Raw genomic sequence first — 26,852 nt, 5'->3', positions numbered from 1 at the left:
TTCCGCCGTCAAAGCTGTACAATATGACTTCGCCATGGCCATTTTCAGTTTGGGGAATCGATGTGATTGGGGCTGTTACTCCGATGGGGTCGAATGGGCACGAGTTCATCCTGGTCGCGATAGATTACTTTACGAAGTGGGTCGAGGCCCAATCTTATGCGGTGTTGAAGGCTTCACATGTTGCGAAATTCATCAGAAACAACATCATCTGCCGTTATGGGGTCCCAAACGAGATTATTTCAAACAATGGTTCCCATTTCAAGAAGGAGGTAATTGATTTGTTAAAGAAATACAATGTGGCTTTCCATAAGTCGTCCACATACCGGCCGCAGACCAACGGAGCAGTTGAGGCCGCCAACAAGAACATCAAGCACATACTGCAGAAGATGGTGGAAACCTACCGGGATTGGCCAGATAAGCTGCCGTTTGCTCTGTGGGGCTACAGGACTTCAATTAGAACTTCTACCGGAGCGGCTCCGTATTCATTGGTTTATGGGATGGAGGCCGTTCTACCTATTGAAATTGAGGTTCCGTCTTTGCGAGTACTGGCCGAGTGTCAAATAGCCAAAGCAGATTGGCAGCAGAGCAGGTTTGAGGAACTCATGCTCTTTGATGAGAGAAGACTGAAAGCACTGTACCATGTCCAAGGTTATCAGCGCAGAATTGCCCGGGCTTTTAACAAGAAAGTCAAGTCCAGGAATCTAAAGGAAGGAGATTTGGTGCTCAAGGACAACCGAGCTCCCATCCACGACCCAAGGGGCAAGTTCAGACCCAATTGGACTGGTCCCTACTTCATCAAAGCTATCTGGTCAGGTGGAGCTGTGGTTTTGATGGATCTAGATGGCCTAGAGTTCTCCCAACCAATCAACGTGGACAAGTTGAAGAAATATTACCCTTGAGAGGCTCACTAGGCCGAAAACCTAAAAGGGCGACCTAGGCAAAAGTTAGGGCATAGAAAATCGGAAAATATAAAAACTGAGCTCGCAAGGTTGAAAACCAGCAAAGGGCGGCCTTGGCAAAAGTCAGAGCGTAAAAGGAGAGTGAAAATACTCGAGTGAACCCAAGCCTGAACTACGTAAGGCTTGATTCCCATCTTTAGGATACGTAGGCAGCTTCATCCTGAAGTTCAGCCATAAACTTTTCCCCGATCAACTTTGTCTATTTGATAATCTCAGTCATCTTTGTATACCAGCATCCATTGGAATCTCCGGTGCAGCGCTATTCAGACTAGGGGCAACTTTCCGTTGCCATGCAGTGCTGCGGTGCTATTTAGACTAGGGGCAACTTTCCAGTTGCGAGGATCCGAGGTTGTGCATCTCAGTGAAAGATTTCAAGCGTGTCCAGTTCTGATCCATATCGAAAATAGTTTTGAAAAGTTTTGATAAAAGTTGACTTTGTTCAAATTAATCTTTTTACAACTAAGACAATCTCTAGACCAAAACGGGAAATTTTTAGTACCATAACCTTCAAATTTCATTGATTTCAGTAGAAAGTCCTCCTGCTCTTGCATATAAATTAAAGTCGTTGTTTATTACATTCATGAGGAAAACTTGAAAGTACTAATAAAGCAATAAATCCGGGGCATAGCCAAGTCAGGTGTTCCTGCACCCCCTTCCAGAGCTGGTCGAAACCCTCGGTGCCAAGCTGGGCCCGATCTGTGCGTCCTCATTAAGCCAATCTATGCACTCATCAGACAAAGTACAACTAAAAGTAGGAGCGGGGGCCAGGAGTTCTCTAGTCCTCCATGCTGCGGCCTGCCGAGCAAGTTGCGCACCTCGAAACGGAAAGGCAACTGGATATTCTATCCCCTCTGCGGGGCAAATCTGGTCATGGCCAAACTGGCGCTGGAACCGGAATGGGAAATAGAATACGCAATGGGTCAAGCCAATCAACTGAATCCCAATCTATCGGGACATGCTGTAGCCCATTGCCGGTAGATTGAGCCAAGGACACCGCCAAGCAATGCGGTCTGCGGACAGGCTGCACATCCAATCAAACCGCCATCCCTCATCAAGGGCATTGACTAGACGTCGCCTGAAGAAGTAGCCGCGAGCTGAGTATGCTGGGCAAGAGTCCACAACCTGCAACTTATCCATCAACCACACCTGGGAAATGATGAAAAATGAGAGAATAAAGAATAGAGAGAAGTACGATGAGAGAAAAGTGGGAAAAGGGTTTTGTGAGAAAACGAGTTTGAGGGCCAAGCGGCATGAGTAGCATACATGTGAGATTGGGTGGGAAACATTACCTACAGCAGTAGTGGACTCCCCGCAAATCTGGTCATCTCTCGATGATAAAAGGCGTCTAAGCCCATCAACGTCTCTGCAAGAGTCATGGCAATGCAGCTCTTGCCCTCCTTTAAGCCTAGGGCAACCTCGATCAATTGGACGCTAGATCCCCTGGAGCCTGAGGAAAACAAAAAATGAGATAGCATGCACAAACAGAGGGCATGTCGCCGGAAGCCATGTCAATGATGGTCGCCGCGGTCACCAGTATCCGAAAACCAATGAATCAAACTCAGAATATCTAGCATTCCGACACAAATTAGAGATTGAGCGTCATACATAGTGAGTCCACACATTCGCCCTAAGATCTGGACATGACCAAAGTTAAGCTAGGGTAAGATCTCCTCGTCACGCTCGGATTCCATTAAAGCTTGAAAATCTTCGAAAGTAGGGCATACCTCTTGCCCGCTAAAGCTAAAGACATGAGTCACCGGGTTCCAAAACCTCGCTGCGACGTGAAGAAACGGAAAGTGCAGTGGAGAGTGACTCAGAGTGAATAGTGCATTTATGCCGAAACCCCAGAAATTTAGCTTTTCCGAGCCATCCAAGTTGTTAATCCAGGACGAGAGATTTTGGGCAAGAAATCCCTCCATTTCGAGCAAATCAGTGTTGAATTGAGTAGAACTACGAAGCTAAGGCCTTTTGTAGGGGATAAGATTGAGTGGAAGACAGGTGTCAACATTCTGGTGATTCTTTCATCCACGGCCGGTCGGCCAAATATAGTGCCGACTGACCACCACTTTTGGCCGGTGACAAATTATGATGGCCGATGGCCTCCACCCTTGGCCGGTGATCTTCCGCCTTGTTCTATGAACTGTTTATGCTGAGAATTTGGGGAATGCCACCACTTCCAAGGCCCTTCGATGATGGATTTTGCAGCGTCACGCCCATTTGCTTATTGAGTTGTTGTAAATTTACTTATCGAGTAGTATTTCACTCTTTGAAGTCTTCGTTGCTTGTCGAGCTGTACTCGTACGTGGCTAGCTCATTGAGTTTCCTTGCTTTGCTTGTCGAGTTGTAAGTCAGTTCACTACCTGATTATTACGATCCGAATGCTCAATTTTCAAGCTGAGTTCAATTTCATTCACATTGTTATGTGATACCATGCGATGCGATGCTTACGAAGCACAAATGTAACATCATTTTGATTAAAATGGTTGTTTCATTTCCCTCATGTGTTTTGCAAAATACACATTTTTGAAAAGGTAAAACCTGCTTAAGGCAGTGCAATGTGTTCAAACTACTAGTAAAAAGGAAAATAAAAGGAGAGCAGGGCAGCAAAGTATCGGAATCGATACTGGTAACCTCCCCTTGTGGACGACGCACCTCCCGCGCCCTTGTTCGGGTCAACTATGTGGTTTGGCGCCTTCATTACTCGAGACAGTGCAAGAAAGTACACTTTCGGAACATTAGTAGGCTTTCTAGTTGACCTGAAGCCGTGTCTTCTATGAGCGATGCTCGGTACACGCAAGGAATGTCCCTTCCTGTATCCTTTTCGTATCTTGTGAATTCTACAAATCACTTCAATTATACCATGTTACAGTGCTTGGCATTTCAACATCATGAATAACTGGTCCTTACCATATTTCAAGTTCCTTTTATACACATTGCATGCGTTGTTGCGTTATGCTTTACTTACATGTGTTCAAGTTTCTATACACATTGCATGCGTTGTTGCGTTATGCTTTACTTACATGTGTTCAAGTTCCTTTTATACACATTGCATGCGTTGTTGCGTTATGCTTTACTTACATGTGTTCAAGTTCCTTTTATACACATTGCATGCGTTGTTGCGTTATGCTTTACTTACATGTGTTCAATTTCAAGTTTCTATACACATTGCTTGCGTAGCCCGCATGCTTTACTTACATGTGTTCAAATTTCTTCATACACATTGTGCACGTTGTCACGTGTTCTTTACTTACATGTGTTTGTGCCTTCACAGCATTATTATGCGTCGCACTCAACTTGCGTTGTCACGCACTTTTGATTGCATGTTATGCATATTGCTAACAATATCTGTACCTGCTAAGTTTTCTTTCTTTCAGGCACGATATTGTATGTACAGTTCATTTGAAGCTGGTGCAACCAGACGAACCGCGCAGGTATTGTATTCTCCGAGTGAGACAATCGAGAATTACATAATTCTCTTACATCCTTTCTGCATTGTAGTATAGTTTGGTGTATGCTAGCTTAAAACTATCGCATGTTATGCTTCGTTACAACTTTCTTTGCATGATCATGAGTTATGTTCGGCTTTGTGCATTGTCTTGCATTTTGCCCCTGCCTTCGGTCGCATATCTTGTCTGTCTTGCATGTTTGTCTAAGTCTTCGACCTTATCAAAAATGGGTCATCTCTGGGCTTTGACACTCACTCCCGTCATTGTTATGACTTTCGAGTTCTGTTAAAGAGGGGCAACTGTAGACACCCCATTTTTGACCGTCCTCAAGACTTGGACGTCACCGCTTGAACACTCGGTGATCATCCATGTTTTGTGTTCCTCTTGAGTTCCCGGAGGCCTCGGCTACGCGCCTTGCCTAAGGATCTCTCGACTCGACCGTTTTGTGTCTAGTTTTGCAGCAAATACTTGTGTTTTTGCTTTGGAGGGCAAGGAATGGCTTTTGGGACATCCCCACACTCCACCGGCCGTGGCTTGAGGCCACCGGTTGTGTTTTGTTGCCATCGGCCAAATGTGATGGCCGGCCGGCCAATGTGACTGCCAGTCGGCCACTTTTATGGCCGACCGGCCAAATGTGGTTTTCAACAGATATTTTTGCAGACAGCCGGCAGCTATCATTCCAGGCCATACCCCAGCCCATGCCTGGACGTGGGAGGTCTAACGAGCTGCAGACTGATATATCTCTATATCAATCAAGCTTCTTGACAAGAAAAAGACACAAGGAGAGAAGAGAAGAGAGATACAACTTGGAGGAAGAAGATTTTCCTCTCTCTCTAAAAAAAATTCTCAGCTCTCTCCCTATCTCTCTCTTCCAAACCCTTCAAATCCTAAGGTTCTTGCACCATTTACCCTACACCTCATAACACAAGGCCTCCATCCTTCATTCCAGCACTTTGGGATTGTTTTGGAGAGGTTAAAGGCTCAGAAATTTGGTCCAAGAGCTGCTGGTTCATTGGTCTTCAAGGGCAAGTCCTCTTCTCCTCTTTTCTTGCCTTGCTTTGCTTTGTATCTAAGCCATACTTGCTAGCTTTTTTGGGCTCTGACCCAAACTGTAAATAGTCATATTTTGAGCCCCTTTTCATGTTTGATCAAGGACCTCCTGCTGTTTGAGGTCTCATACTACCACTTGCGTCTTTGTCTCTCTTTTAGGCCAATTTTTGCATAGTATTTTAGGCTTATTTGTTAGCTGTTTTGGACTTTGTCATAAACTGTGAAATATCTTGTTTTGAGCCCCTCTTCAACATTGTTTAAGGGCTCTCCTCTGTTTGAGAACAGAAGCTACCGCTTGTCTCTTTACCCCTCTTTTAGGCCTTTTCTTGCATGATAGTTTGGCCTTATTTGTGATTAATTTCGTGGCTTGATGTAAACTGTAAAGTGCCTTTTTTTGAGCCCCTATTCAACTTTGTTGAAGGGCTCTTTGCCATTTTGGGCCAGCTGCTGTCCCTTTGTGTTTAATCTCTCTTTTAGGGCCATTTTTGCATGATAGATTAGCCCTATTTGTGTTCATTTTTGAGACTTGTTATAAACTGGAAATATGCATGTTTTGGGACTATCTTGCATCTGACTTCATTCTTCATGATCAAATAATGCATGCTTTGTATAGCTGTAAGTCATTCCGTGTGCCTAGTTTTGAGTTGCGGATTTCATCTCATGCATCGGGTGCCATTTTTCCATGTTTTGGGGCTGTTTAGCATCATACTTCAGTGCTGGAATTTGCATGTTCATATGCCATGTTTCATCATTTTCCATGCTTAGTTAGAGTTGCGTGTTGTATCTTAGGATCGGTCCATGCATTGGACATGTTTGTGTGCATTTCGATTGCCTTATTTCCATCTTATTGGCCACTGATGTGAGTGTGGCTGAGGTCCACTCACATTGGTATAAGTCCATCCTACATTGTGTATGTCATGTTTCAATGCGTTGTGCATGTTAGGTTGTTAGCATTGTGTGTGCCATGTAGTTGCATTGTGTGTTCGTATGTTTGTTTGCATGCTTAGGTCGCATGTGCATCTTTGTGCATTCCCTTGCCTCTTGATCAACCATGATAGGGGTTGGGGCCGCTTTGATGTGTTTTGTGCTTGCATTTCATTTGATATCAAAGTTGTACACTTGGCTTTTGGGCCATCATGCATTGAAGTACGCGATTGATGGCCCGAGGGTCGAGTGCCTTGCTCCCTTGAGTCCATTGCATGATAGGGAGAATGGCCATGCATACATTGCTTTGAATTTCCTTGCCATGCACTGTCTGCCCTCTGCTGCTGTCAAAAATAGGTTCTGCCGGAATATTTGGCCGGCCGGCCACCTATACTGCTGACCGACCATTCATTATTTGCCGATGGATTTAAAAATGGTCGATAACCATCCGGACATGGCCGGTGAAAATTCCAATTGGTCGATGATTCTCCCCAGTGTCCAGAGAGTTCACCTTGGAAGTTGCACAATTTTTCGGAGAAGCAAGGCGGTGTAAACAGAGGCAACTGTGGCATGGTACGGAGTTTTAGGCAAGACGAGTCAAGCATGCATTATCCACGCATTTCGAGGCAGGGGCTGTGGCCACTTTAATTCTTTGTTTAAATTGTTAATTAATTGGAACTTCTGTAATAATTAATTTAGCACTATTCATTCGGACTGTAATATTTATTCGGACCCTCTGAGTGAGTGTGTGTATGTCTTCCAACCCCACGTCTTTCTTCCCTTTTATTTACCCGCTTATGATGGTAGACTAGGACATATTTAAATTAGCATACCTTATGCTATGCATGCGTGCATTTCATACGTTTGTCTTGCATACACCAGGCTCGGCACATCATGCTAACTGCATTGTATTTTCAATTCCAAGTTGAATACGTGTTAGCTGTAGCATTTCACATGCCATCTTTAGAATAGCCGAGCCTATCTTAGTTGCATTTTGCATGTGTTGCATTAGGCATTTCTGTATAGTTAGGATCATGCATGGGTTTCTAATTAGCATCTGTTTTGGCTTGGAGTACTTGGTAAGTTTTATGCTTTAGCATCCTTGCATGCATGTGAGTGATTGCCATGATAGCATGCTTACCATGAGGCTAATTGCTTATGTGATATATCTGCTTGAATGCCTGTGGGTGAAGGTTGGGTTATTTGGATTGGAACAATTCGTTGACTGTGAGTTTTTTTAAGCCCACTAGATAGTGGCAAAATCATGTTTTTCTAAGCCCACCCGAGGGTGGCAAATACACGTCTTAGCCTACTTGCGGGTAGCACCATCGAACCACTTTCAAAAACAAACATGAAATGTTTTGTTCCAATTCGGGCGACCCAGTCTATACTTGTATGCTGTGCGCATCACATAGTAAATCTAGGCTAATAACCGGAATAAGAACGCATAATGTTTTCAAAAATAGATATCATGGTTAGTAGAGGCCGATCTTTGATCGGGCGAGCGGGGGTGCTCGCGAAGTGACCTTCCCCAATCGTACCCAAGTTCCCGATCCGAGGCAACTTTGGTGATGACAGACACGTGGCATTAGGCAAAGGAGTCGGGGTTTCCTAAATTTCCCCAAAATAAAACATTTAGGTGGCGACTCTGTATCTGGCAAAGCAGTCCATGTTTGGCACTTATTTCAAAATCTGTTTTCTCAAAACGATTTGCCAGATTTGGACTCTTTGGTTCAGATTTAGAACCGTAACAATTTGAGAGTTCTGAACTGTAGTGAGCCCAATAATGAACAGAACGAGGGGACTCGTCCTCCCGGGGCGTTCGGGGACGTCTACAGGTTGTGATCTCTGGTGCAGTGCTACTCATACTAGGGGCAATTTTCCAGTTCCCGGGATCCAGGGTTGTACATCTCAGTGACAGATCTCAAGCGTGTCCAGTTCTGATCCATATCGAAAATGGTTTTGAAAAGTTTTAATAAAAGTTGATTTTGCTCAAATTAATCTTTTTACGACTTAGACCAATTTTGGACCAAACGAAAAATTTTCAGTACCCACAACCTTCAATTTTATTGATTTCAATATGGAGTTCTCCTACTCTTGAATACAAAATTAAAGTTGCTTTTCATTACATTCATAAAGAAAACTTGAAAGTTCTTATTAAAGCAAATAAATCAGGGTCATAGTCAGGTGTTCCCGCGTCCCCTCCCAGAGTTGGTTGAAGCCTCTGGTGCCAAAGTGGGCCCTATTTGTGCCACTTCGTTGAGCCAACCTATGCACTCATCGAAAAGGGTGTAACTAAAAGTGGGAGCGGGGGCCAGAAGCTCTCTCGTCCTCCATGCCATGGCATACCGAGCGAGCTGTGCACCTCAGACCGGAAATGCAGCTGGGTACTCTATCCCCTCTGCCGGGCAAATATGATCATGGCCGAATTGGCGCTGGAACCGTAAAAGAAAGTAGAACACGCAGTTTGTCGGGCCAATCAACTGAATCTCGGCCTGCCGGGACATGCTGTAGCTCATTGCCGAAAAATTAAGCCAAGGACAACGCCAAACAATACGGTCTGCGGACAAACTGCACATCCAGTCGAACCACCATCCCTCATCAAGGGCATCGATTAGACGTCGCCGGAAGAAGTAGCCGCGATCTGAGTATGCTGGGCAAGAGTCCACAACCTGTAACTTGTCCATCAACCACACCTGGGGAGGGATGGAAAATGAGAGAATAAAGAATAGAGAGGTGTACGTTGAGAGAAAAGTGAGAAAAGGGTTTTGTGAGAAAAATCGAGTCTGAGGGCCGAGTGGTGTGAGTAATATATGTGAGGAAGGGTGGGAACATTACCTGCAGCAATAGTGGACTCCCCACAAATCTGGTCATTTCCCGGCGATGGAAAGCATCCAAGCCCATCAATGTCTCGGCCAATGTCATGGCAATGCAGTTCCTGGCCTCTTTCAAGCCTTGGGCAACTTCGATCAAACGAACGCTAGGCCCACTGAAGCCTGGGGCAAGCAAAAAGTGAGACAACATGCACAAGCAGAGCGCATGTCGCCGAAAGCCCTACCAATGATGGTCACCGGCATCGGAAAACCGACGAATCAAACTCAGAATGTCCAGCATGCAGTCACAAATCAATGACCGAGTATCATGCATCGTGAGCCCAAACATTCATCCTAAGGCTTGGGCGTGGCCGAAGCGATGCTGGGGCATGATTTCTTCGTTGCACTCGGATTCCATCAAAGCTTGGAAGTCTTTGAAGGTAGGACACATCTCTTGCCCGCCAAAACTAAAGACATGTGTTACCGGATTCCAAAACCTTACCGCAGCATGGAGAACTGGAAGGTGCAGTGGAGTGCGACTCAGCGTGAATACGAGCCGTCTAAGGTCACAATCCAAGTTGTGAGATTTTGAACGAAAAATGCCTCCATTTTGATGTAAAACTAAGATGGAATGAGAGAACCATGAAGCTGGAACTTTTATGGAGGATAAGGCACTATTTAGGGGACAAGTGTCAAAAATCTGGAGGTCATCATGCCAACTGGTCGGCCGACCACTTTTTTTGGTCGGCCAGCCTGTTTTTCTGGTCGGCCAGCCACTTTTGGTGGTCGGCCAGCCACTTTTGGCGGTAGGCCATGGAGAAAAACTGGTTTTTGGCCTTTTCCTAGTCTATAGAAGAGAGCTCCTAGCCTTTTCATGTGTTGGGAGTGTTGAAGGTCTGAGTTGACCTCTGTTTCGGATGCGTTCCATCGCCCTGTTTGTCCGAAATGCATTTTCTTATCGAGTTGTTATGTTTTGCTTATCGAGTTGTGAAGTTTTTCTTATCGAGTTGTTAAGTTTTATCGAGTTGTCGAGTTTTGTTCATCGAATTGTTGCCCTTTGTTTATCAACAATTGTTGAAGTTTGCTTATCGAGTTGTAAACTTGCTAACGTTTTGTTGTTTCTTAGTGAGTTAAGCTGTTTAGTTTGCTATGTTCGCTCATTACCTGACTTGGCATTGTACAATGTTCAATTTCCATTCAATCTCATTTTTGTGCAAAATGATGCGATGCGATGCGATGCTAAGAATGCAAAATACAACACTTTTTGAACAAAAAGTTGTTTCATTCCGTCATAGCTTCTTTTGTTACAACATTTTACAACAGGGTACAAGTTTTAAAGAAAGTAAAACTGCCTAAAGCTGATGTGCTACAACTACTAGTAAAAAAGGAGAAAATAAAGCAAGAACATCTGCATCAGTGCCGTCAGGCTCAAGATCGGGAGGCTCTCTTCATCCTCTTCGGCTGAACAGCCTCTACACCACCTCCACCAGCACCATCATTCGAATCGGAGCTACCGTCCTCAGAACCCTCCCCGGCATCACCTCCACTCTCAGAACCGGAGCCAGAGTCCTCCTCTCTGCCTACAGATATTGTAGACGTCCCCGAACGTCCCGGGAGGAAATCCCATTTTGTTCATTTGGGGCTCACTACAGTTCGGACTCAATGTCACGGTTCTTAATCTGATCTCGCAAAGTGCAATGCAAGATTGATAAATCACCAAAGAGTCCAAGTCTGGCAAATCGTTTTGGAAAATTGATTTTTAGAAAGAAGTGCCAAACATGGACTGCTTTGCCAGATACAGAGTCGCCACCTAAATATTTTTGTTGTGGGGGAATTTAGGAAATCCTGACTCGTGCCTAAGGCCATGTGTCCGTCATCACCAAAGTTGCCTCGGCTCGAGAACTTGGGTACGATTGGGGAAGGTCAGCTATGAGCACCCCCGCTCGCCCGATTCGAAGATCAGCCTGTACTAAGCATGATAACAAGTTTTGAAAACATTATGCGTTCTTATTCCGGTTATTAGCCTAGAATTACTATGTGATACGCACAGCATACAAGTATAGACAAGATTGCCCAAGTTAGAACAAAGCATCGCATATCCATTTGTTTTTGAAACTGGTTCGAAGTTTGCTACTCGCAAGTAGGCCAAAACACGGGTTTCGACGAATTATTCTAATTCAAGCGACCCAACCTTCACCCACAGGCATTTAGGCAGTTATATCACATAAGCAGATAGCCTCATGGCGAGCATGCTATCATGGCAACACTCACACTCATGCAAGATGCTAAAGCATAAAAAGCTTACCTAGTACTCCGAGCCAAAACAAAAAACTAGTTAGGAATCATGAATGATCCTAGTTCATGTTAAGATGGCTAATGCAACACATGCAAAATGCAACTAAAATAGGCTCGGCTATTCTAAGAATGGTATGTGAAATGTGGCAACTCGATACACGTATTCAAGTTGGAATTGAAACACAATGCAGTTAGCATGATGCGTCGAGCCCAGTGCATGCAAAACAGATGAATGATGCAAACATGCGAGCATAAGTATGCTAATTTGAAACATGTCCTAAACTAACCATCAAAAGCTAGTAAATAAAAGGGAGCAAGACGTGGGGTTGGAAGACATTCACACACGCACGCACACTTATTACAAATTCGCCCTCTCGACGGAGGGTCCGAAAGAATAATACAAATCCAATAAATAATTAACTACTCTAGCTAATTAATTATTACAGACCCTTAATTAATTAACAAATTAATTACAAAATAAACTAAGTATGAATTTCAAAAGGCCGCCGCAGCTCTGCCTCGAAATGATTAGATGATGCATGCTCGATTTGCCTTGCTCGGAAACCCGTTGCCATGCCTCTGTTGCCTCTGTTTGCACTGTTCTGCACCTCTGATAATTTTGAAAATTCTTAGGATACTTTTGAATTACTTCCTGATCATTATGGGATATCACCGGCCAAGATACCGGACCACCGGCTATGGGAATATTGTCATCGACCAGAAGTTGGTCCATTGGCTGGACTTTTGTGGTCGGCCGGCACTGAAAGTTGCCGACCGGCCATTTCTTCCTGCAGAATACTGGTTTTGCTGCAATAGAGGACAGACAGTGCATGGCGTGGAATTTTCATGCCAAATGTATGCACGACCACCCTCCCTATCATGCTATGAACTCAAGGGACTATGGCTCTCGACCCTCGGGCCACCAATCACACATTTCAATGCAAGATGGCCAACGGAGCCAAGTATGCATATTAATGTAAAATGGATGCAACAAAACAAATGAATGTTACACGCTCTATCTTGTAGAGATCAAGAGTGTCGGCGACCGAGGATCGAGGCACGTTTTGTCACTTTGAGCACGAACGTCCCTCATTCCTCATGTTTGGTTTGACACCCCAAGCCAAACATAATGTAATGTATGCATGCCATATACAATGCAAAGTATGCAACCAATGCAATGCAACATGAGAATGTTAACTCAATGAAATATAATGCTACCTAAGCATGCAAGTTAATGCCAATGTAAAATGAACATGCTAAGTATACAACAATATTATGTAATGCAACTAGCTAAGCATCATGTAATATACTAAACATGCAAACATGATATAATACAAGTATGCAAATAATGTAACGCAACATGAGTGTGCCAACTCAATGTAACTTGCACAAGCGTGTAACAAAGTGTAAACTAGCAAGCATGTAACAAGATGCAACATGTCAAACATGCAACTATATACAAGGATGGGCTTAAACCGAAATGGGAGACCTTAGCCATGCCCCAAAACAGTGGCCAAAAGTGATGTATGATGGCACCAAAATGCAAAGCTAACATGCATGCCAACTAGCCTATCACTTGAGCATGGAAAGGGGAACTTTTTAAACACATTTAAAAAGAGACTAATGTAGACAAATGACATGCATGCTAAGCTCTGAAATTGTGTAACGGATGATGCCAAATCAACCAAGCCATGTGAATAAGGCATGCAACGAAGGCCGAAACTTGAGACTAACAACAGGGGGTCAATCTATGGTCATACCAACCAAGCCTCAAGGAACCAAAATGACTTAAATCAGTCCTAGGGCAGACCAAAATAAGGCTAGGACATGCATGGAACATAACCAAAACATGCTAAACAATAGGTATCAAAACAAGGGCATTCAAGACTACAAAGAGAGTATTCCACTACAACCACCTCAACCAAACATGGCATGGGTTAGGTAATGAAAAAAAGAGCTATAATATGCCAAAATGAGTCCCAAAATCCACTAATATGGCAGCCCAAAGACTTAAACAAAGAGGCATGCACAATGACCCCTTTTCAAAGCATAAAACAACAACTCTTCATGACATTGAAAGGATGGAAAATGCAAGCATACAAGCATGGAACATGGACTGAAATAGCATGATAAGTGATTCCAAATCGCTGAAATAGCCCAAATAAAGCAAGCTCATGACTCATACACCCAAAGCTAACAAGCTAAAATGCATGGTGGCTATACAAAGCATGGAAAACATGACCAAATCAATAACAAATAGAGCTTAAACATGACACAACATGGCTAAAAGCTTCATGAAGTCAAGCTAAAATATGCAAGCATGATGGTCAAAATGCATGCTACATGTTATGACAATAGAGGGGATTACAAAACAAGTGCATGATGCATGCAATAGGCTATCAATCCGACAAAAAACAGAGGTATAATATGATAAACTAACACCAAATATCTACTAAAGTGAAGCCAAATAAAGCTAAGCAAGCATGTTACCTTTATATGCCTTAAACACAAGCAAATGAGGCACAAAGGCAGAGGGGTGTCCCTCCCCTATACATGACTTCAAAACCACTTTTCCACCACTAAAAATTCTCTGGATTTTAGTGGTGAGAAGGTCGAAATAAAGGGATTCCAAAGCCCTAAGAGAAAGGCACAAAAAGAGGCCAAACAGGGCCTAAGAGGGTATAAACAACCCCCAACCCAAACGCAACCTTAAACAAACATCTTAAGCTTGAAAATACAGAACTTTTATTAGTTATACACTAAGCTCAAAATAGCATGCAAGATAGGTTAAAATCTTAAGGCAAAATGGGGAACAAAAGAGGTAGTTCACACCCTTGAAGAACACTTCAAGAACACCAAATCCAGCACCTCCTTTTGATCAAAACTAACTCAAAAATTCTGAAATCAACCCCTCAGGACCTCAGTAACCGAAGTATGGTGTAACACTAGGTGTCTTATTGCAAAACTAAGAACAAAAACCCCTTTTGAACACTTTTACACACACAAATCAAGAGAGAGAGAGATATATATATATAGAGAGAGTGATATATATCATATCTATCAGATTGTTCAACCCATGAAAAGGGAGGAGAGGGCCTCCTCTTATAGGAATCCAATTCCTAAGCTTCTTGGAGAAGCTAACATAAGGGAGTAAATCCCTCCATACACGTGTATGGAAGGGGTGTATTGTGGATGCCAGCTGTGACAGCTGGCACAAAATATTTGCCAAAAGCAGATGGAAAGGGGTCGGCTGGAAAATATGGTCGATTGACCAACAAAAATGGCCGGCCGACCAAAAACATTGCCAATCGACCAAAATATTTGGCCGGTAGTAAGAAAACAGAGCCGGTGGCCTCAAGCCAAGGCCGGTGAGGTGTGGGGATGGTTAACAAGCCATTCCCTGCCCTGGGAAGCAAAAACACAAGTGTTTGCTGTACAACCAAGCACAAAACAAACAAGTCGAGAGGTCTTGAGGCAAGGTGCGTGACCGAAACCTCCGAGAACTCAAGACGAACACGAACGCGGATGATCATCTAGTGTTCTAACGGTGACGTCCAAGTCTTGAGGACGATCAAAAATGGGGTGTCTACAGTTGCCCCTCTTTGACAGAACTCGAAAATCATAACAATGACGGGAGTGAATGTGAAAGCCAGAGATGACCCATTTTTGACAAGGCCGAAGACTGAGACGAGCATGCAAGATAGCAAGATATGTGCTCGTAGATAGGGGCAAGATGCAAAGAACATGCGCAAAGCCGAACATAACTTATGATCATGCAAAGAAAGCTGTAACGAAGCAAATACATACAATAAATGCAACAATTTTAAGCAAGCCAAAAAACCAAACTACATTACAATGCAGAAAGGATGTAAGAGAATTATGTAATTCTCACTACGTTTGATGCGGAGAATACAATACCTGTGTGGCTCGCCTGGTCGTGCTAGCTTCAAATGAACCGTACATACAACATCATTCCTGTCCGATTCGTCTAGTCGTGCCAGCTTCAAATGAACCGTACATACAATATCGGGCCTGAAAAAGAAAGAGAACTTAACAGGTACAATATCGTTAGATACATGCATAGAAATGCAAGTGAGAAGTGCGTAACAATGCAATGCACTAACAAGTGCGAATGAGGTGCGTAAGATAGCACGATGCGCAAAATAGCGTGAATGAAATGCATGCAAAATGCAAGTGAGGCACACAAATAGTGCAATGCGCAAAATAGCGCGATTGAAATGCATGCAAAATGTAAGTAGGGTGCACAAAACAGTGCGATGCGCAATAAAGTGCGAGTATAAACTGCACAAAACATTGCAATGCGTTAGAAAGCGTGAGTGTAAACTGCACAAAACAGTGCGATGCAGAAGAGAGTGCGAACAAAATGCAATGCACAAAATAGTGCGATGCGCAAAATAGCGCGAATGAAATATAATGCACAAAATAGTGCGATGTGCAAAATAGCGCGAATGAAATGTAATGCACAAAACAGTGCGATGCGCAAAATAGTGCGAGCACAAACGCAGGATTTTAAGGTCTCCTAGACGAAATAATGCACAAGACAGTGCGAGTGGAGATGCAGGATTTAAGGTCTCCTAGACCAAGTGAGTGTACATGACAGTGCGAGGCAGGGGTGAATGCACAAAACAGTGCGTTAAAATACACTAACAAGTGCAGGTAAAGTGTGCATAACAATGCAACTAGAGTGTGCGTGACAACGCAAGTAAAGAGGTGCATGACAATGCTACTAGAGTGTGCATGACAACGCAAGTAAGGTGTGCATGACAATGCTACGAGTGTGCGTGACAACACAAGATAGAAAAGGTACATGACAATGTAAGTAAAGTGCGTAACAGCGCAAGTAAAGTGCGTAGCAGTGCAAGATAAAAAAGTGTGTAACAGCGCAAGTAAAATGCGTGACAGCGCAAGATACAAAAGTGCGTAACAATGCAAGCAACGTGCGTAACAGCGTAAGATAGAGGTGTGCAAAACAATGCAAGTATAGTGCGTGACAGCGCAAGTTAAAGAGGTGCAAAACAATGCGAGTAGCGTGCATAACAATACAATAATGTGCATAACAATGCAGGTGGAGTATGGATAACAATGCAACTGAAAGGGTGCATAACAATGCAGGCAGAGTGTAACATCAACAACATGTTTGAAGTAAACTACTGAATAAGGAAATACAGGTCTTAATGAGACCAATTCAAACACAACCTCCGATTTACCTCTCGGAGGAGTTGGCAACACGCTCAGCTCAAAAGGGTACACCCCGTTCATATTGGCGAGAGGTAACATCTGTATGTGAAAACCCCAGTTGCTGCCTGAACTGCCATTCTGACTTGAAGCAAGCTTACACTTGGGGTCGAGATACACTCATACTCTAGAGAAACGGCGAGGCTCGAGAAGGTGCACCTGGAATGCAATCCCGGAATCTGAAACAAACTCAGATGCTCCGATTTTTCCTATTTTCTTTTGCTTTGCAGTCCGGAACCAACATAGCTTCAGATAGGTCCTGGTTTTAATGTTCTCATATGACCTGGGTTGAACCCTGTAGTTTTATGGAAGAACAAAACCTATTTTGCACAAATGTGGAGAATGGCACAGCACTCTGAGCACAAAACGATTTATTTTTGAAAATGAGAGTGAGAATAAGTTTTCAACTGGGTATTGAGTCTACGACTGGACACAGCGCATCACGACTCAACAAAGGAAAATAAAGGTAAACAACCTAAACACACCTATTGACACTTGAAACGACTCAAAACATGAACCGAGACAGACAAAACACAACAAAACACAAGACTCAAATGTGCACAGGGAGCCTGTTTCTATGGGTATTGTTTCCCACCCTTTCTTGTTTGTGATCCTCACATCACTCGACCCTCAGGCTCGATTTTTCTCTCAAAATCCATTTCCTCACTTTTCTCTCAGCGCAAATCTCTCTATTCTTCAATCTCTCATTTTTTATCCCTCCCCTGGGTGGTCGATGGATAAACAAGAAGTTGCGGGCTCTTGCCCCTAGCATTCTGCTAGATTCTCATTCTTCTGCGCACAACTAGTGAATTTCTTCCATAGAGGGGTTGTTGTGAGACTGGATGTGCAGCAGATCTATAATGGACATCGGTTAACGATGCTCTGCTGGGGAGTTTGGGCGTGATCAAACATGTCCTGATGAGGGAGTGGAATATCATGATCCATTACAATCCATGCTTCGCACTTGGCCCAAAATCTCGCTGCTTGGAGGATGTGAGAGCTTTCTGCCCTTTGTTGTTAGCTTCAGTTGTGCCCTTTCTGGCAAATACGATGCCCTTTCCGGCAAATAGAGTGCCCTTTCTGGCAAGTGCATTGACAACGAGGAAAAGACAGGAAGTCTGACTCAAATGTGCCCCTAGTTCATCATTTTGACCATTGTTTGTTTTGGCTTTCTAAAACAATTTTGATCAATATGAGAGTTAGATTAACATACTTGTTCGATTTTTGATTTAAAATCATGCAAGTCAGGCTATGAGCACTGAAAATTTTCCTTTTTCGAGCCCAAGAAATGGTCCGGTTTTGGAAAAATGAAATAATTTTGGAGAAAATTAGTCAACCTCAGTAAAAATTCTCAAAAACTATTTTTGTGAATGGCCACTGCTCGACCAACATAGAATTGACTGTTGCGATGCACCACCTTAGATCCGAAACAATGGAAAATTGCCCCTTGTTTGAATAGCACCGCAGCATACTGTAAGGCAACGAAAAGTTGCCCCTTGTTTGAATAGCACCGCATCACACTGTAACCTGTTCTCATAGTGAAGATCACAACCAAACTCTTAGATACATAAATGACAAAGATGACCCGTTCAATCTCATAGACAAGACAGTTGAATTTGAAGTGTTTATGGCTGGACTTCAGAATGAAGTTGCCTACGTATCCCAAACATGGGAATCAAGCCTGACGTAGTTCGAGGTGGGGTACACTCGGCTATTTAACCTCTCCTTTTACGCTCTAACTTTTGCCAAAGCTGCCCTTCCGGGTTTTCGACCTTGTGCGCTTTGCTTTTCTTCTTTCTATTTCTTTTCTTTTTGCTTCTTTTTTCTTGCTCTAACTTTTTGCCTGCGTCGCCCTTCCGGGTTTTCGGCCCAGCGAGCCTCTCAAGGGTAAAAGTGTAGCTTTGTCCATGTCAAATGATTTTGGGATCTCGAAGCCATCTGAATCCAAGAGAATGGCCGTTGTTCGCTGATGGTGTAGGAGTCCATCCGATGGGGGGCTTAATTTGCCCCCAGTGTTGTGGATAGGAACTCGGTCGTTCTTCAAAAAAAAGAACTTTTTCTTTCTTCCTTTCTTGGATTTGGCATTCTTGCCAGTCTTCATTGATTTGCAGAATGATCCACCTTCGCCTCTTCGAGCACGTCTGATATTTTTGGCCCCTAGTTCGAGGGGTGCTTTTGATCTAGCTTTGCAAGCTTCTTTTGACGACGTCTGACCTTCTTGGTCTGATTTTCTTGCCTCTTGTTCGAGGGCTGCTTCCAATCTAGCCACTCAGGCCTCACGTTATGATTGACCATTGAACATTCTGAATCTAATGTTCAAGGTTTGAAAGCAAATGGGTTGAGTCTTGAGGCTGAGAGCAATCCTAGGCTGCACAATCTCAAGAGCGATTCCACACAGGCGTTCGTAGGATGGTACAAAACATTTTTTGAAATCTTTTAAGAAAGCGACTAGTCGCTCGCGCTGAAGACAATGTAGAACCATTCTGGATCAAGCCAGGGTCGTTCTCAGTACTCACATTAACAAACACGATCCCATTCATTAAGGGCTTAGCATGCCTCTCTTTCTCTCAATTGATCAAATTTTGCAAAGCCCGAAGAATTCCTTCCTCTTTGTTTTCCTCACAATGTTCAAAAAGTTTTGAAAACTTAGGCCAATGCAATAAATTTCAAGGCACAGAAAAGACACAGTTTCTTGGTCAACTACTTCCCTCTCATTTAGAACTTCTGGCACAACTGGTGCAAGGCAGAATCAAACTCAAGGGCGTGAAAACCACTGTTGTTTCATTCATAACTATTGGCACAACTGGCTTCCTGGCAGAAACAGACTCAAAAGAAAGCAAAAAGACAAACACAAAACAAAATAGCGATGCCCGAGGTAACACCCCCGAAATCACCTGACTCTAGCAAAACAGGACTGACTCGATACAACAAGACAGACCTGAAACAAAAAGACTGACTCAAAACAAAGAGACAGACTCAAAACAACACAACAAAACTGACCTAAAAACCCAAGTCAGAAACTAGCATTCGCAAATGCTCAAAACAGTTCGTGCCATACGCCACATCTGAAGTAAACCGAGCGCCGCCCGTAGATGGTTCATCCCCTGATCACATCACATTATCCTCCAAGTGCACTGATCCAATGCCGATAGACTTTGCAGGGTCTGGTGTGACAATAACCCCTTTATCAATCAGATCTTGTATTTCATGGCGAAGACCATAACAACTGTCAGTGCCATGGCCGACTTGTTGATGAAAAGCACAGTACTTGGCCGGATCATGGGAGGGAGGAAGTTTGTTTGGCAGTGGCCGCGGCTCTAGGGGTTTCAGATCCCCCTTTCTAATCAGGACCCTCAAGGCTGCTGATAGAGACATGTATAGTGGGGTGAACACCCTCTGGCCCTGAGTTTTGAGGTTTGTGGAGTTTTGCTAGACGTACCAGCAAAGGGATTGACAGGCGCTGACTGGGTTTGCTGATCTCTTCCGAGCATGTGATTAGAGCTGAAAGGAACATTCCTGGCATGACGGCCCTTCTCCCGGCTTGCCCTTTGATTCAAACTGTCCCCGACTTCAGTGGCGAAAGTGTCATCCCCAACCTTTGCAACAACTGCAATCACTTGCTGTTTGTCCAACACTTCGGCTTTCAAAGCCTCAACAACCCACAGAAGGTGTTCTTGAGGATCAATGTCTACCCCTACTTTGTTCTTTTCGCTCGCCTCCACTTTGCCAAGGGATTGGCCTTCTTCAGATGCAGCCCGTCCCAAGATTGGGGAGCCTTTTGAAATGAAATTCCTGGTATGTGGTGTGGTCGATGACGGAGCCAACAGCCCAAAGGCTAAATCTGTCACAGTTCTCTGAAGATCTTCAAACATTCTCATCAGCTCAGAAGTAGTGGGCTCACGGGTTTGAGATGATTGGGGTCCAGGTGCATCCATCATGCATAAGTCCATGCTGACTGGAATGAACACCTCCGGCTTGGGTAAACGGGCTGGGGTGATGTATACGCTGGGGTTGTAAGGGACGGCTAGTGTGTGGATTAGGTTGAGATGTGGATGAGGTACTTGGTCATTGGGGTCTGAAGGTGGAGCTATCATTCGGTTGTCGATGAGATTTTGGACCTCATGACGAAGGCGGTAGCAACGGTTAGTGCCATGACCGTGCTGCTGATGGTACATACAGTACTTGGAAGGGTTATGTCTGGCTGGGAGTGGGTCAGGCAGAGGTTGAGGATCGAGGGATTTGAGATACCCTCTTTCCATTAAGACTTTTAGTGCGCTAGTCTGGCTCATATAGAGGGGGGTGAAAGTTCTGCCCTGAGCTCGGGCTGGGCCGGTGGTTTGTAGGCTTGGATTGGCAAAAGGGTCAGCTATGGCGACTACATTGATTTCTGTGGGTTTGGAAATAGCACTACTACCAGCGTTGGTACTCCTTGAAATCAGCCTCCTTATCGGTTCACTTGTTCTGGGAATGATCCCCGTGTTGAACGCATTCTCGACCTGAAACCCCAGTTCATGCAAACTTTTGAAAGTGAGTAGTAGAGCGACTATCAACTTTTGCAACATATCATGTTCGAGGTTTTGCGCCACCATTCGCACTTGATCCCTCTCAGAAGGGCGATCTGTCATCAGTGTTACCTTTGCTCTCCACCTTGCAACAAATTCCACAAAAGGCTCTATTGGGTTCTGGCGGGTTATTTCAAGCTCTTGGGTGGTCATTTCAACTTGGGTATTGTAAGAATACTGATCAACAAAGGCCTCAGCCAACTCTTCCCAGTTCTGTTTCACTGTATTCTCCAACTTGGCATACTAAGTGGCTGCTACACCCGACAGGGTTCTTCCATACAGAGAGAGTTTCTATGGTTTAGTCAGACCCATCGACTTTAGGACATCCAAGAAAAGCCGGATATGTACCATAGGATCTCCAGACCTGTCGAAATGGTCAATATATGGCATTTTGAATCTGTTTGGGAGCTGTACGACAGCCACGGTGTACCCATCCTCAATGTCGGGAATGGAGTTAAGGCCCTGTGCCTTTTTGAATTGTTTCTCAAGGTTAGCAATTTTCACCGTGGTCGGATCGAGCTCATTAACAGCAAGGGAATAAAGCCTCCCATTAGGCTGCACCAGGGGTCTCACAACTCGGGCTTGAGCCAACCCTTCTTGGGGATCTAGACCCTACAAATCTTCAGTTGGCGGAAGTGGGTCAAAGTTCGGTTAGGGTCCCAAAGCTGGATGCGAGGCAGATGCCCCAGATGGGCGTTGCATTTTAGCACTGGTCTCATCCTGCATGGCAATTCCCTGATTCAACGTTGCTATCACGGCCACAAATTCTTCTGAATCGTGTCCCATCACGGGTTTGCTGATGATGTGACTGGTGACTGTCGGATCAGATGAAACAATGAGCCTTGTCTGGCCCTTCTTTGCCTTACCACTGGCGAAGGAAAACTAGTGGCCCATGAATTGAATCTCTGACCTGACAAAGTCTATCAGCACAAGTCCAATGAACCCGAGGGATGTTGGAGGGATATTGGAGCCTTCTGAAGCTATAGTTCCAAGACTTCCTAGCAAAAGAGAAAACAGACAGCATTTCAGCCTAACTTCACTAAAACAGATACGAGCAAAGCTGAATGGCTGCGCTCTCTATTGAATTCTACCCAAATCTCTGCCTGCAAACTGATACCCTCAGGTAAACCTGATTCTCCCAAAATACTGATGCCCACAGGCCTGATACGCAGACTTGCAAACTGATACACACAGCCCTACAGAGACACACTCTGACATCACATAGCAGGCAAATGAGAGCCAAAACACCCCTATGTTAGGGTAGGGTGTCCCTGGCCTATTTTGTCAGGAGCTAGGGTTTCACTATGCACACAGCGGTTTTAAACAACCTATAATCGAGTAAGCAACCTACCCTAGCTTGGAATGGTCACTACGGATTTCAATATGCACTAGGTCGAATGGTCAAAAAGGGTGCCCCGGTAAAAACTGGGCTTTGTGTTCCCATCCTGGCAGAGCCCATAACCGGTTAGCCTTATGGCACGCTTCTCAAAGCGAGCCTCCGACAAACCGTTCAGGAATAGCAGATGGCAAACACGGTGTCCTAGGGGCACCAATGCAAATGCAATGCAACGAAACACATAAGTGTAATCAAAACAAGATATCATGAGTTCGAGTCAAGTTCTCTAAACTCCCCAGCAGAGTCACCAGAAACTGTAGACGTCCCCGAATGTCCCAAGAGGGAATCCCGTTTTGTTCATTTGGGGCTCATTACAGTTCGGACTCAATGTCACGGTTCTTAATCTGATCTCGCAAAGTGCAATGCAAGATTGATAAATCACCAAAGAGTCCAAGTCTGGCAAATTGTTTTGGAAAATAGATTTTTAGAAAGAAGTGCCAAACATGGACTGCTTTGCCAGATACAGAGTCGCCACCTAAATATTTTTGTTTTGGGGGAATATAGGAAACCCTGACTCGTGCCTAAGGGCACATGTCCATCATCACCAAAGTTGCCTCGGCTCAGGAACTTGGGTATGATTGGGGAAGGTCAGCTATGAGCATCCCCGCTCGCCCGATCCGAAGATCGGCCTGTACTAAGCATGATATCGAGTTTTGAAAACATTATGCGTTCTTATTCCGGTTATTAGCCTAAAATTACTATGTGATACGCACAACATACAAGTATAGACTAGATTGCCCAAGTTGGAACAATGCATCGCATATCCATTTGTTTTTTAAACTGGTTTGAAGTTTGCTACTCGCAAGTAGGCTAAAACACTGGTTTTGACGAATTATTCAAGTTCAAGCAACCTAACCTTCACCCACAGGCATTCAAGCAGTTATATCACGTACGCAGATAGCCTCATGGCAAGCATGCTATCATGGCAACACTCACAATCATGCAAGATGCTAAAGCATAAAAAACTTACCTAATACTCCGAGCCAAAACAATAAACTAGTTAGGAATCATGCATGATCCTAATTCATGTCAAGATGGCTAATACAACACATGCAAAATGCAACTAAAATAGGCTCGGCTATTCGAAGAATGGTATGTGAAATGTGGCAACTCGATACACGTATTCAAGGTGGAATTGAAACACAATGCAGTTAGCATGATGCGTCGAGCCCGGTGCATGCAAAACAGATGAATGATGCAAACATGCGAGCATAAGTATGCTAATTTGAAACATGTCCTAAGCTAACCATCAAAAGCTAGTAAATAAAAGGAAGAAAGACGTGGGGTTCAAAGACATTCCCACAGGCACACACACTTATTACAAATTCGCTCTCTCAATGGAGGGTCCGAAAGAATAATACAAACCCAATAAATAATTAACTACTCTAGCTAATTAATTATTACAGGCCCTTAATTAATTAACAAATTAATTACAAAATAAACTAAGTATGAATTTCAAAAGGCCGCCGCAGCTCTGCCTCGAAATGATTGGATGATGCATGCTCGATTTGCCTTGCTCGGAAACCCGTTGCCATGCCTCTGTTGCCTCTGTTTGCACTGTTCTGCACCTCTGATAATTATGAAAATTCTTGGAATACTTCTGAATTACTCCCTGATCATTATGGGATATCACCGGCCAAGATACCGGACGACCGGCTATGGAAATATGGTCATCGACCAGAAGTTGGTCCATTGGCTGGACTTTTGTGGTCGGCCGGCACTAAAAGTTGTCGACCGGCCATTTCTTCCTGCAGAATACTGGTTTTGCTGCAATAGAGGACAAACAGTTCATGGCCTGGAATTTGCAAGCCAAATGTATGCACGACCACCCTCCCTATCATGCTATGAACTCAAGGGACTATGGCTCTCGACCCTCGGGCCACCAATCACGCATTTCAATGCATGATGGCCAAAGGAGCCAAGTATGCATATTAATGTAAAATGGATGCAACAAAACAAATGAATGTTACACGCTCTATCTTGTTGAGTTCAAGAGTGTCGGTGACCGAGGATCGAGGCACGTTTCGTCACTTTGAGTACGAACGTCCCACATTCCTCATGTTTGGTTTGACACCCCAAGCCAATCATAATGCAATGTATGCATGCCATATACAATGCAAAGTATGCAACCAATGCAATGCAACATGAGCATGTTAACTCAATGAAATCTAATGCTACCTAAGCATGCAAGTTAATGGCAATGTAAAATCAACATGCTAAGTATACAACAATATTATGTAATGCAACTAGCTAAGCATCATGTAATATACTAAACATGCAAACATGATATAATGCAAATATGCAAATAATGTAACGCAACATGAGTGTGCCTAGTCAATGTAACTTCCACAAGCATGTAACAAAGTGTAAACTAGCAAGCATGTAACAAGATGCAACATGTCAAACATGAAACTATATACAAGGATGGGCTTAAACCGAAATGGGAGACCTCAGCCATGCCCCAAAACAGTGGCCAAAAGTGATGGATGATGGCACCAAAATGCAAAGCAAACATGCATGCTAACTAGCCTATCACTTGAGCATGGAAATGGGAACTTTTTAAACACATTTAAAAAGAGACTAATGTAGACAAATGACATGCATGCTAAGCTCTGAAAATGTGTAACGGATGATGCCAAATCAACCATGTCATGTCAATAAGGCATGCAATGAAAGCCAAAACTTGAGGCTAACAAAAGGGGGTTAATCTATGGTCATACCAACCAAGGCTCAAAGAACCAAAATGACTTAAATCAGTCCTAGGGCAGACCAAAATAAGGTTAGGACATGCATAGAACATGACCAAAACATGCTAAGAAATAGGCATCAAAACAAGGGCATTCAAGACTACAAAGAGAGTATTCCACTACAACCACCTCAACCAAACATGGCATGGGTTAGGCAATGAAAAACAAAGTTATAATATGCCAAAATGAGTCCCAAAACCCACTGATATGGGAGCCCAAAGACTTAAACATAGAGGCACGCACAATGACTCATTTTCAAAGCATAAAACAACAACTCTTCAAGACATTGAAAGGATGGCAAATGCAAGCAGACAAGCATGGAACATGGACTGAAATAGCATGATAAGTGATTTCAAATCACTGAAATAGCCCAAATAAAGCTTGCTCATGACTCATACACCCAAAGCTAACAAGCTAAAATGCGTGGTGGCTATACAAAGCATGACAAACATGACCAAATCAACAACAAATAGAGTTTAAACATGACACAACATGGCTAAAAGCTTCATGAAGTCAAGCTAAAATATGCAAGCATGATGGTCTAAATGCATGTTACATGTTATGACAATAGAGGCGATTACAAAGCAAGTGCATGATGCATGCAATAGGCTATCAATCTGACCAAAAACAAAGGTATAATATGATAAACTAACACCAAATACCCACTGAAATGAAGACAAGTAAAGCTAAGCAAGCATGTTACCTTTATAAGCCTTAAACACAAGCAAATGAGACACAAAGGGAGAGGGGTGTCCCTCCCCTATACATGACTTCAAAACCACTTCTACACCACTGAAAATCCTCTGGATTTCAGTGGTGAGAAGGTCAAAATAAAGGGGTTCCAAAGCCCTAAGAGAAAGGCACAAAAAGAGGCCAAACAAGGCCTAAGAGGGTGTAAACAACCCCCAACCCAAAAGAAACCTAAACAAACATCTTAAGCATGAAAATACAGAAATTTTATCAGTTATACACTAAGCTCAAAACAGCATGCAAGATAGGTTAAAAGCTTAAGGCAAAATGGGGAATAAAAGAGGTAGTTCTCACCCTTGAAGAACACTTCAAGAACACCAAATCCAGCACCTCCTTTTGATCAAAACTAACTCAAAATTTCTAAAATCAACCCCTTAAGACCTCAGTAACTAAAGTATGGTGTAACACTACGTGTCTTAGTGAAAAACTAAGAACAAAAACCCCTTTTGAACACTTTTACACACACAAATCGAGAGAGAAAGAGATATAGAGAGAGAGTGATATATATCATATCTATCAGATTGTTCAACCCATGAAAAGGGAGAAGAGGGCCTCCTCTTATAGGAATTCAATTCCTAAGCTTCTTGGAGAAGCTAACATAAGGGAGTAAATCCCTCCATACACGTGTATGGAGGGGGTGTATTGTGGATGCCA

This window comes from Camellia sinensis, chromosome 9 (genome assembly GCF_055761805.1).
Source record: "Camellia sinensis isolate YWXY chromosome 9, ASM5576180v1, whole genome shotgun sequence".
Classification (NCBI taxonomy): Eukaryota; Viridiplantae; Streptophyta; class Magnoliopsida; order Ericales; family Theaceae; genus Camellia; species Camellia sinensis.
Note: the sequence above shows the minus strand (reverse complement) of the source record.